The 12,960-nt window shown below is 42.8% G+C and overlaps 1 pseudogene; it reads left to right on the top strand.

Annotated features, from left to right (window-relative positions):
• The first annotated feature begins 2,461 nt into the window (after positions 1 to 2,461).
• LOC103732500 lies at positions 2,462 to 4,482 on the top strand (annotated as a pseudogene).
• The last annotated feature ends 8,478 nt before the right edge of the window (positions 4,483 to 12,960 follow it).

The raw sequence follows: 12,960 nt of genomic DNA, 5'->3' as shown, positions 1-12,960 counted from the left end.
AAATGGAAAACAGAATATCAAGACTGAATGATAAAGTTGAAGAATTGAACCACTCAAGTAAAGATTATGAAAAAATTTAAAAACAGGAGTGAAATATGCAAGAAATGTGAGACACCATGAAAAGACCAAATTTATACATCACTATCATAGAGGAAGGAGAAAAATCTCAAGATAATGATATTGACCAGATTGTGAATAGGATTATAGAAGAAAATTTCCCAAAATTAAGGAAAGACACACTCATGCAAATACAAGAAGCACATAGAACACCAAATAGACAGGACCAGAAAAGAAACTCTCCATGGCACATCATAGTAAAAACACCAAACATACAGAACAAAGAGCATCCTGAAAGCTGTAAAAGGAAAACAGGTCACATATAAGGAAACCCCATCAGAATGAGAGCTGACTTTTCAGTCCAAACTATGAAAGCCAGAAGAGCCTGAACCAAAGTATTCCCAGTTCTAAATGACCACAGATGCCAAATCCAGATTACTTTACCCAACAAAAATGTCTATTATAGTTGAAGGGGAAAGAAAAATCTCCCATGACGTGAATAGGCTGAAAGAATTCATGTCCACAAAACCAGCCTTTCAGAGAATTCTTGAAACATACAAAGAGCTGAAGAAAGAAACAACTATAGCCGAGGGGCAATAGACAGAAACTAAATGAAGGTATAACCATGGACACACAAAGTTAGACCAAGGACGCAAACAGGGAGTGCCTGATCTGACCTCCACAGTAGGGGCTGAGATCTCAGCAGACCGCCAGAGAGTGACTGTTCTGGTCTCCCTCTAGCATAGGAGCTGAGAACTCAGGGGACTGCCTGAGAGCGCCTGGATCCTGCTTCCATGTGGTGAAGCTCTTATGAGGGGAAATGACACTGATTCTAACTACTCCAACAGCTATCTAAGTTGCTGAAAACAAATTCTGAATCCACCACTCTCAAGTCCAGCCTTGGCAGACAAAAGAAAAATGAGGAGAAACCCAATAGAGGGGTGCTTTTGGAAGCCCTTGTCAAGGAACTCCAATGGACTCATATGAACATTTGAAATTTGCCCTGTTTTGACTTTTTTCTGGCTCCCTGTCTAGAATTTGTAATGCTAACTACTCTTGCCTTTACTTCTCCTTCACATCTCCTAGTCAAGGACTTTCTTTTCTCCCTACAGTTAAGAGTTATGCAATTTTGGAGTCTTAGATAGACCCACTGAAGAGGTACCCCAGTTGCCTCACCCTGCATCCCTGTTCAGCATGGAAGAAGCCAGAGACATCTGTGTCCCAATTCCGTATTAGCAATTTGTGTAACCTCTTCAGGAGATGGTGTGGTAAGAATGGGAGATAGGAATTGGCTAGACAGTTAGGGTAAAAAAGACCCCAAAGAAAAGTAGCCAGTTTCTTGGCTAAAAATCAAAATGTCCTTGGGCCTCTTGACAACATACTCTGTTCCAAAGGCCAAAAATGTCAAAAGTATTTAGGAGCTCTTATCTAATCTCTAAAAGATTTTAGGGTTACCTCTTCAGAGGGGGGAATGTTAGAATAGCAAAAGTTTCCATAAAAAAAAGAAAGAGTACATGAAGTTGTTCAGGAAAAAATGATGGGGAGATATGGGAAGAGTTGGAGAGGAGGGAGTGGGCATGGATTTGATTAAAACACCTTATATGTATATATGAAATTTTCAATAATTTTTTTAAAGTTAAAATAAAATAAAAATACTTTGGTTAAAAAAAACTAAATTTTAATTTTATGTGTATGAATGTATTGCCTGCATGTATGTAAGTGCATTCATGTTGTGTAATGCCCACCAGGTCAGAAGAGGATATTGAATTCTCCTGGAATTGGAGTTATAGATGGTTGTTAACCATCATGTGGGAGCTGGGATTTGAACCCAGGTTTTCTGTGAGAACAGCTAGTGCTCTTACTAGCTGAGACGTTTCTCCAGCCCCCTCTGTGTATGCTTTTGACTCAATGCTTTTATTATCTCCTGTTTTTATGTCTTGGAAACAAAGGATGTCGAATTCCCCTGGGTGGGGGGCCGAGAATGAAAACAGAAATTTAAATGAGGGAAACCAACGGCACATCTTTCAGTAATAACCTTAAATATCAGTGTACTAACTCCCCAGTCAAAAGACACAGGCTAGTTGAACGGATTAAGAAACAAAACCCATCCCTTTGTTGTCTGCAAGAAACCCATCTCACCTTCAAAAATAGGCACCACCTTAAGATGGAAAAAAAATATTCCAAGCAAATGACACTAACCAAACTCTGGTACACTCAACTTCATATAAACAGTACTACAGGACTTTAAGACACACATCAGGGGCACGGACTGCGAGCCCGGTACTGCGACTAGGTCAACTAGGTCGGCTCGACTGCAGCTCTGGTGCCAGGCACAGAGCGGTGCAGCACTGCTCTGTCGGAGTGGGCGGTAGCGCGTGCTCAGGGCCCTGCGACAGCTGGCAGGATGAGTCTACATATCTTAAATGACGAAAATGTCCCCAGTGAAAAAAGTGCAGAAACTGTGACTTCCTGTTTTCACAACCAGAACTTACCAGATGATTCTCTGTTCTTCATCCATCACAGAAAGAAAATGTTCCCCCCAAGAACCAGGACAAAGTGGCAAAGGTGACTTTTCAGACTCCTCTTTGGGATCCACAGACACACAGGATCTTAAGTCCTAGTATGACCAGCAAACTTGAGGCTCCTTTTGCTCTGGACAATAGTGTTGGATTAGAAAACTATCCCTACATCTGGTTACAGAAAGAGAACCAACAGTTCACCAGGGATGTAGACAAAACAGCTACCAATGGAGCTCTCCAGAAGCAAGCAAGCATTGATACTTCTCCAGGAAATGAAAACTCAGTCTTTGAAAGCAATGACTCCAATAAGCATGGCTCAGCCCCAGTCACTCAAGTTCTTCCCAGAGCCCAGGAAGTCCTAAAAATCTGGTGGCCTCTCCAGGACAATGGTCTGGCAGTCCTGGTCAAGCCTTGAAGGAAGGCATTAGTTCTTATTCCTTAGATAAAAGCAAGGAGAGATCCTAGAAGACCCCGGCACACAGAGGAGGAGGCTTCTCCTGGAACCTTTGGAGAAACCTCATTCCTAGCTGCCTTGGGTACAACTGCTGCTTCATCTGGTCCAAGCCCTGAAAGCCCTCATGGAACAACATCCCCCACAGACCTGGCTGGTGAGGCCCCAGCCTGCCCCGAGGTTGTAGATATCCTTGAGCCATCAATGGACACCCAGAGCCCTCCCCATGTGTGTTCATCTGGTTCTGAGAACTCAGTCCCAGCTGGCCCTCTACAGGCTAAAGGGACCACAGACCCAAGTCCTCAGGAAGAAGCCACTGGCCAAATGGTTATCCATTCAAGGAATGACTCCATAAGGCTAGAATTTTACTTCTCTGATGATTCCACCAAAAGGGTGTCTCCACCGAGGACACTGGCTCTCTCTGGCCTCCAGCCTCTTCCGAAGGAATAAGATGCCAGGCAGGAACAGGCCCCCAAAGAGGCAGAAGAAAGTGATAGGACCAGAGAGAAAGATGAGTGTCTACAACCTGCTTCCTGTGGCTCTTACTATCTTGACTGGGACAAGCTGGATGACCTAAACTTCAATCCATTTGGAGGTGACTCTAAGCCTAAGGGCAAAAAGGCTCAGCTCCTGGAAAGCCCCAAGAGCAGGTTGGCTGCTGTGCCTGAGCCCCAAAGTTCTAGACCTACAGACATGGAGAACTCTCCAAGCCATCAGCTGCCTTTAGCCCCAAGGGATGATACACATTTGGTAGAGATGGCAGCGAAGAGCCAAGAGCAGAGGGAAGATTCAGGAGGGAATCTTGAATTCCTCTGGCACTTCAGCTCTTACAAGTTGTCTGGGCAGTGAGCTGATGGCCCCTTCTACCGAGCCAGTGCCTGAGCCGTCTCAACAGGGACCAGAGCCTACCTTGGACCTGAAGGAGAGCTTCAGAGACCCAGCAGAAGTTCTAGGTACCAGTGTGGAAGTGGATTATCTGGAGCAGTTTGGAACTTCCTTGTTTAAAGAATCAGCCTGGAGGAAGCAGTCTTTGTACTTGAAATTCGACCCCCTTCTGAAAGACAGCCCTCTGAGGCCAGTGCCAGTGATCCTGGTAACAAACGGTACACAGGATGGAGATGAGACTGCTGCAGAAATCTGCTGGAAGCCCAGCTTGTGGAATTGGATTGCTTGGGAGCTTTGGATGTTCCTGTGCCAGGCCCACCTCTGTGTTTCATTGAGCCTGGAGGTCTCCTCCCTGCTGGACCGATTGTGGATGTGCTTCAGTTCAACTGGAAAGACCCGGATGCAGCTGTGAATGCAGCACAGCAGGAGAACCTGGAACTGAGAGACAAGTGTGAGGAGCTCAACACAAAGTACCTGGACATGGGGAAGACTGGGGACAGGTTTGAGAAGATTGTGTACCAGTCGGCCAACAATGTCAAAAGTATCCGAGAGCTTGTATCTAATCCTTAAAAGATTTTAGGGTTACCTCTTCAGAGGGGGGAATGTTAGAGTAGCCAAAAGCCCCATAAAAATAAATAAATCAGAGAAGAAGAAAGAGTACATGAAGTTATAAGAAAAAAGTGATGGAGAGATATGGGAGGAGTTGGAGGGGAGGGCGTGGGCATGGATTTGATCAAAACACCTTATATGCATGTATGAAAGTATCAATAAATTATTTATTAAAAAAGACATAGATTAATCCCAACTCATTAATAGTTGGGGACTTCAATACCCCACTGTTTCCATTAGACAGGTCAACCAGACAAAGACTAAACAGAGAGATGTCTGAATTAAACAATACCATATTTCAAATGGACCTAACAGACATCTACCAAATATTCCACCCAAGCACCAAACAATAAACTTTCTATTTAACACCCTATGGAACGTTCTCCAAAATTGACCACATACTAGGGGAACAAACAAACCTCAACAAATACAAAAAAATTGAAATAATTCCATCAGACCACAATACAATAAAGCTTAAAATCAACAGCAGGAGAAACCCCAGTAACTACATGAACTCATGGAGATTAAACAATACACCCCTGAAAGATGAGTGGGTCAAAGGAGAAACCAATAAAGAAATAAAAGTATTCCTAGAATTAAATGAAAGGCCAATATACTCATTCACTGCTGGTGGGATTGCAAATTCATGTAACCACTATGCAAAGCAGTATGGAGAACTCTTAAAAAGCTGAAAATTAACCTACCATTTGACTTGGTTATACCACTTCTTGGCATATACCCAAAGGACTCATCCTATTGCAGAGATACTTGTACGTCCATGTTTGTTGATGCTTTTTTCACAATATCTAGGAGATGGAAGCAACCAAGTGTCCTCACCTGATGAGTGGATAATGAAAATGTGGTTCATTTATACAATGGAGTTCTACTCAGCAGTAAAGAAAGATGAAAACAAGAAATTTTTAGGTAAATGGAAGGAACGGTTATACTAAGTGAAGCAACACAGACTCAGAAAAACAAATGATGTATGTTCTCCCTCATAGGTGAATCCTAGCACCAAATCCTTATATGTGAGTATGTATCCTGATGTAACTGCAGGAACCTGGACAGTGGAAAGGAACCAAGGAGGTAAAGGGAAAGAAGGAACCTGAGAAAGACAGACATTAGGAGACAGGTGTTACTAAGGGGAAAATGAGTAAAATGGGATATATAAATGGGAGTGGGGTGGGAGCGTTATACAAGGAACTTTGGGAATAAAGGGAAAGAAGGTGCTCAAGAGAAGTGGGACCACAGCAGACAGGAATTATCAAGGGAGAAATGGGAAAAAAGGGGACACTTTAAATGGGGAAGTCATGGTGCAAAGGTTAGACAGGGAGAGAGGAGAGAAAAATAATGCCTATCCAGAAACCAGAGAAAATCATATTAGTCCCATAACCTAAAAATAAATTACACATACAGTATCTCTAGATGAGTCCATGTGTATAGCTGAAGGATACATAACAGGAAGTACAGACAGGAGAAATCTTCCCTTGAGTTGTTGGCCTGGAGAGTCCAAGAGACTGTCAAAATTACACAGGCTATTGCCACAGACCTTGATTGCCTCCCAGAACTTGAAGCTAAGACCCTACTGCTGAAGACAGATCATACTTCAGATACAGGATTTACAGCAATGGAGCTGGAACTGACCTGGAAGCCACTTCCCCTGAAGGCTAGCTCTCATAGCTTTGGAAAGCACTATGCAAAGTGCTAAGGGAGAACATCAATCAATGGTGCAACACCAGCTTTAAGACCAAATAACCACATCAATGTCCTGCACATCAGAGGACATTGGTGCACTTTTATCTTGAGGGCAATCAACAGCTTCCTAATTGGACTAAAAACTCACTCAATGATGGGAAACTCTTGTGTGGTACTGTAAACATAGCCAAATACACATGGCTGGAGAGGTCACAGATCTTTGAGAAAACCCTAAAACTGTCACTACACTAATGTAATTACATCCCTACACTAAAGTAATTTCTCACTATGTGAAAATATACTAATCCTTATATTTACAGGCAAATATCCCAGTCACCACTCATCAAAGAAGCTTCTTTTGCACCAGATGGAGACTTCATATTATAGAGTATCACAACTGGTCACACACAAACAGTGTCTATGAATTGCTCAAGTCTAAGTAGCACATCTACCATGCAATCTCTACACCAGTGCTCATGGGGCATAGAATAAAGGGTAAAGAAGACAATGATGAACATTTCAGTTCTCATTAATGAAGCTCCCTCATGCAACAGAGATCCAGGAACACAGAGGGTCACAACTGGCCAAAGTGTAGAGACTAAGAGTCTAGAATTCTGGTCCTTGGTCAGGACTTCTATATTAAACCACACCCACTAAGGCTCAGGTACCATTGAGGAAGAGAGGGAAGAAAGACTGTAAGAGCCAGGGAGGAGGTACATGATCATATGGAAATAGAGTCCTAAAAGCTTCTGGGACCCTGCTCATGTGAACCTACTTCAGCAATGGTGTCAGCATGCACAGGACCCATGCAAACTCAAACAATAGAAACCTAGCATAGACCTGGGGAAATGGACAGCTGACCCCAATCTTAGCTGAAGAAATATTTGCAACTGATTATTGTTGGGTGAGAAAGAGCTGATCTTCCTAAAGCGAGGAACTCTAGACAGGATGACGAGACCTCCGTAGATGAACTTCCACTGAGGGATGTCTGGGGACACTAACTTGACACAATAGGCCTTAAGACAAATGACAGAGTGTATGAATTTCAGTGGGGTGGGGGCTATGTGAGGGTGTCTGTGAGGAAGGGGGTATAAAGATGATTAAGATGGACTGAGATGTTCTGTATGAAATACATAGTAATTCAATTTAAAAAATGTGTGTTTATTGACCCTTTTTACTACTTCGTTTGAAAAACTGTTCAGTTCTTTTGCTCATTTCTTATTGGATTCTTTAATCTTCGGTTGCTTAATTTATAGAGCTCTTTACATAGCCTGGATATTACTTCTTTGTCAAAGGCATTTTCCCATTCTGAAGTTATCTTTTTACTCTTTTAGCTGTTTCTTTGGGTGTATGTGCATGTGTGTTCACAGGTTTTTGGGTGTATGTGTATGTGTGTTCACAGGTGCATGTGCGTGTGTATGTGTATTCATGTAGAGGCAAGAGGTTCACCTTGAGTACCTTCCTCTATCACTCGCCATCTTATTTTTTGAAACAGGACCTCTCACTGAGCCTGGAGCTCATTGATTCAGCTGAACTAGATGACCAGCAAGCCCAAGTGATCCCCGTCTCCATCTCTCCAGATCTGACATTAAGAACATGTGCCAATGTGCCTGGCCTGTATGTGTGTGTGTGTGTGTGTGTGTGTGTGTGTGTGTGTGTGTGTATGCCTGTGTGCGAATATGCATATACCTGTGCACATGTGTTTAGAGGCGGCCTGCGGTTGACATTGTGTACCTACTTTGGTCACTTTTCAGCTTATACATTGAACCAGCAGGTCTTGTTTTTGCTAGTCTGGCTAGCCAGCTTGCTTTACGAAGTCCCTGTCTATGCCTCCTAAGACCTGGGACTATAGGCAGGGCCACCACACCCACTCAGGTTTTACGTGGATTTGGGGGATCTGAACTCTGGTTCTCGTGCTTATGTGGCAGGCAATTCGTTGATTGATCCGGCACCCCAGCCCTTGGTTATTTCTTTTGATGTGCTCTTTCAGTTTAATGCATTACATTTATCAGATCTTGTTCTCATTTTCTGAACTGTCAGAAAGTCATGGTAATCTTGCAAAGTTTTCCTTTAGTAGCCACAAAATTTCAAGTCTTACATTAAGGTCTTTGATCCAATTCGATCTGATTTTGGTAAAATAAATGTCATCTCTGATAGAAACCAGAAGGTGCCTGAGACAAATGTCTCACTCCAGCCCCACTGTTGATAGTCACATCCCTATCTCTAGCCTGGTGGAGTGCCAGAGCTGCAGTGAGCCAGACAAAGCCCACTTCTTCGGCCAGGATGTCTCTGCTGTCCTTGCACCCTGGTTGTCAGCTAGCCATTCAGCTAGCCATCCTAGCTGAACACAACTTCTTTGTTCCACAAGCCCAAGAGGGGGGGCCCAAGGACACCCCAGCCCAGACTTCACAGCTGTGTGTGTTTTCTTTGTTTCCAGTAATATAAATTCACCTTAACCCCTTCCACCTTTGCACAGCTTGCTTGTCCTCGGAGAAGCTGTGTCACCTTCGCTGAACTAAGAATGAATCCTCTGTTCAGTCTGCTGAAGGTCTGGCTCTGGTCTTTGAATTTCTCATTTTTCAAAATTCCTTTTTCAAGGATCCTTATATCTTTGATGAAATTCGTATCCAATTCTTGAAGTGACTGCTTCATTTTGTTCATCTGTTTGTCTTTTACTGCTGATCATTTATAATTTTTTAAAATTAGACTTGAATTCACTGTTATTTTACCTACTCCATATCCTTGGATATAGTTATTGGAGAGCTATGAAGTTTAGGGGGAGTCATATTGCCTCACTTTTTAATATTCATCATGCTTCTATGTTGCAATTTATGTATCGCTTGGAATGGATATTTCTTTTAGATTTGGAGGAGGGTTTTAATGAGCAGTTTTCTCTTGGGGTCTCAGACTACACTTTCCTAGGCAGGGTCCTGTGGGCAGGTACAGTGGGGAATCTGAACTCTCACCCTTGGCAGACAATAATGAAGTGTTATTGAAGTTGTTGCCACCAATGACTAATGCTTTCTTTACATTTAGGGTGTTTAGAATACTGGGCTTCTTCCTAGAATATCACTTTCCCCTCTGCCTATTAGAGATAATTATCTGGTCATTATTCACAATTCAGTTTAGATATTACTAATTCCCCACATTCTTTACTATACCCATCAGAAGAGCCTTCTTTCTAACTTATTAAAATTGTGTGCATGTGTGTGCATGATGTGTATGTGCTGGGGCATGCCATGGTGTGTATGTGAAGGTCAGAGGACAGCTCTCTGGAGTAATTTTCCCCTTCCATCTTTACATAGGTTCTGGGGATCTAATTCAGGTCACCAGGTATGCACAGTAAGTGTTTTCACCCTCTGAGTCATCTGATTGTCCTGGGAAGTACTCTCATTTAAGATACACAAACACACTCATTAAACAATTACTACATACTAAGTAAAGCACTGATCTAAGTTTTCAATGCAGATTAGTTCATTTACTTCTTACGATAGCCACATGAAGGAGAGAATGATATACTTTTTACCTTAAAAAAATAATGCAACTGAGACTCAGAAACCAGAAGTTTGTGCAAGATTACAAAGCTAGCAAAAGGCTGAGGGACAACCAGGCAGCCTGTCTCTAGAACCAATGCTGCGATCTGCTGTGGGAATCTGCTCTCCACTAATGCCTCTCACTCAGTACGACCCATTGCTGGTTTCCGTCTCTGCTGGCGGTCTCCTCCTGCATCATGATCTTGAGACTGACAGGGACTGAGTCCTCAGCAGCAAACATTTACAGAGATAAGTGTTGAATACATAGATCAAAGATTACCCATGCTCTTAAATAGTGAAGGACTTTGCTGTGATAGAGAAGTGGAAGACAGGGGAGGATAAGCAGAAATAAATGAGCAAAATAAAGATGAAGAGGAAGAATAAGGGGAAGAACAGGGAAAATGGTTCAAGAGAAGAGTCTGACGTATTTGGGAGATACAACTGACAGAACACTCCCGCTGTTTTGCAAACATCACCATTCTGTCATTTTCAAGCTTTTAAAAGAATCAACAGACTTTTTTTTTTTCATCAAGTGAAGTTTTGTGCTGAAGGCTGACATAAAATAAAGTGTGGGTAGGCACAGTTTTCAGTGTGCACTCAGGGGATCCCTCACCTCCGCAGCCCCAGGGCACCCATGAGGCACCTCTGAAGAACTGTTCTGTGTTCAGGGTTCTGAGGCTTCTAAGAACAGTGTGAAAGTCACTAGCTTACCTTGCTTGTGGGTGGGTGTTGGCCACATTTGTGCTTTTGGGAGTGGAAATGTTATCGCCCAGTATGAAAACCTGTGACCTATTTCTGTCTTCAAGCTGCAGTAACTCAAAATCAGTTGCTAAAATAAGATTAAATAAAATGAAACATTTTACAGGATTATAATACATTTTTGGAATTTTTTTCTATATGAAATTTATTGAAAGAAGAGTTTATAACACCAAAAGTCAGATTTTTTTTCTGATAAATGTTTCTTTATTTTTTGATTTATCTTATTTTTAATTATGTGTATGTGTGTGGGGGTATATGCATATGAGTTTAGGAACCCACAGAGGTCAGAAGACGGTGTTGGATCCCTTGGAACAGTGCTTACAGGTGGTTGTGAGCCACCTGACGTGGATGCTGAGAACTGAAGTCTGGTCTTCTGGAAGAGCAGCAAGTGCTTTTCACCACTGAGCCATCTCTCTAGCCTTCTGCTAAACACTTGTATTACAGGTCCTGTAAGGATTTTCAAACTGATTTTAAAATTATTATTCATCCTGAAATTTTCTATGTTCATTTTGATATATATGAATGTCTCTAGAAATCTTTGGATAGAGTCAGAGTTGATGGTGACTTTTCAAGGTAATTATTTTCTTTGATGATTCCTCACTGAAAACACTGCATTTGTTGTCACGAGCCACGACTCTGTCCAGCAGAGCCGAGGAAAGACGACACAGACACCAAGGTGAGGTTCAAGCTTCTTTTTCTCACTCTTCCTTTATTCTCTCTTTATTCTTCTCCCTTGTTCCCCTGTGTCTCTCTGTGTCTCTCTCCCTTGTCCACTTCAGCTGTTCATATAGCGTTTCCAACAGCCCTCCCCCCAGCCAGGACCAATCAGGGCACACACACGTGCAGCGGGCAGGCAGAGTGCAGCTCATTGGCCACGTAGCAAGATCATCAGGCAGGCAGCACCTGTTCGGGCTCACCATGCTTCAGGGAGTTGGAGTAAACAAGCGAGGATCACGAGCCTTGGCAATCAGCCAAGAGTTGAAGTAAACAGCACGAGGCTTGGCAGCCAGCCAGGGCGCCATCTTTGGCTGGCTCGGCCGTGCTCGCTTCCCACAATTTGTATCATCGCATTTCATCTTCAAGGCAACCCCATGCAGGAGGTACTGTCCCGGCCCGCAGGACAGTCAACATGGGTATCTGGAGGGAGGAGAGAGGACGGAAAGGGACAAGAGATGCGAAGAATGGAGACAAGACAGGCTTTCTGATCAAGTCTCATTTAATGAACATCTACACAAAGTTTTTATAGTGAGGAGAGGGGGAAATTGGCAGGGACAAATCCATTGAAGTAGAGCAATTCAATTAACAGAATGATTATCACAATAACACCACACCAATTGATCACAGAGTAAATTCCATAGTAACACCACAATTCTATATAGCAAGTTATAAATCAATTAAGAGGTTACACTTGTATGATTACAGAGTAATACCAAAGTTTCTTAGCAATTACATGAGAAATGAAGGAGTCTCTCAAGCGGTAAGCGCCCGAGTTAGAATAACATGTTTTCATGAGGCTTTCAAGTATAGTCATCTGGTTAATCTCAAACCAGGCCAGCCTTGATGTCTGAAAAACAGCTTTGCCAGGAATCAGGTCTTGCTATTTCCTGGGGTAGGGGCCTACGGCTCCCGACAAGGTACCATGAAAAGCCATGTATAAAGGAGGCTCAGGGGCTAGAGAGATGGCTCAGCAGTTAAGAGAACTGGCTGCTCTTGCAGAGGACCCAGGTTCAATTCCCAGCACCCACAGGGTGGCTAACAACTGTCTATCAGTCCGGTTCCAGGGGATCTAGTGTCATCACCTGACCTCCCTGGATACTGCATGATATGGCTGTACTTACATAAATGATGGCATTTTTTTTTCCTTTGTGTTCATGAACCATTCTGTTTGGACTTTTTTTTTTTTTCAGTCTTTTTGAGACAGGGTCTCCCTGCAGCCCCAGCTGTCCTGAAACTCACTATGTGGACCAGGCTGGACTTGAACTCACAGAGATCAGCCTGCCTCTGCCTCCAGAGTGAAAGAGGCTCAGAGTTTTTGACTTATCTAAGTAGGCACAGCTGGTAAGATGCATGATTAGAATTTAAACCCATACATCTCACTCCCAGGCCTGTGCTCCTGACTGTTTTGCTAAATGGGCCCTGCCATGTTTTCCAATTAGCACTGTGTCTTTATGTATTGTAATTATTCTTCCGTAGTCTAGCACCTCACAAACATGTCAGAAATGTTTGCTTAATGAGTTAATAAATGAATGGGTAAATTATGATCTGACTTGAGTTGTGAATACTCAAATACTGTGTCACTACTTCTTAAAGACATCTGTGTTCTGTTTACTTTCTCCACCTCTCCTGTCATCGTGAGACCAATTCATCATGGACTCCTTCAAAACTGTGGAACTATTCTCTGTATTCTAGGCTTTCTCCATTGTGTTTTCACTGAAGCCACTGGAGAAAGCTA

The sequence above is a fragment of the Nannospalax galili genome, unplaced genomic scaffold (assembly GCF_000622305.1).
Source record: "Nannospalax galili isolate Female #2095 unplaced genomic scaffold, S.galili_v1.0 scaffold553, whole genome shotgun sequence".
Lineage (NCBI taxonomy): Eukaryota > Metazoa > Chordata > Mammalia > Rodentia > Spalacidae > Nannospalax > Nannospalax galili.
This window is presented reverse-complemented; position numbering and strand designations above follow the sequence as displayed.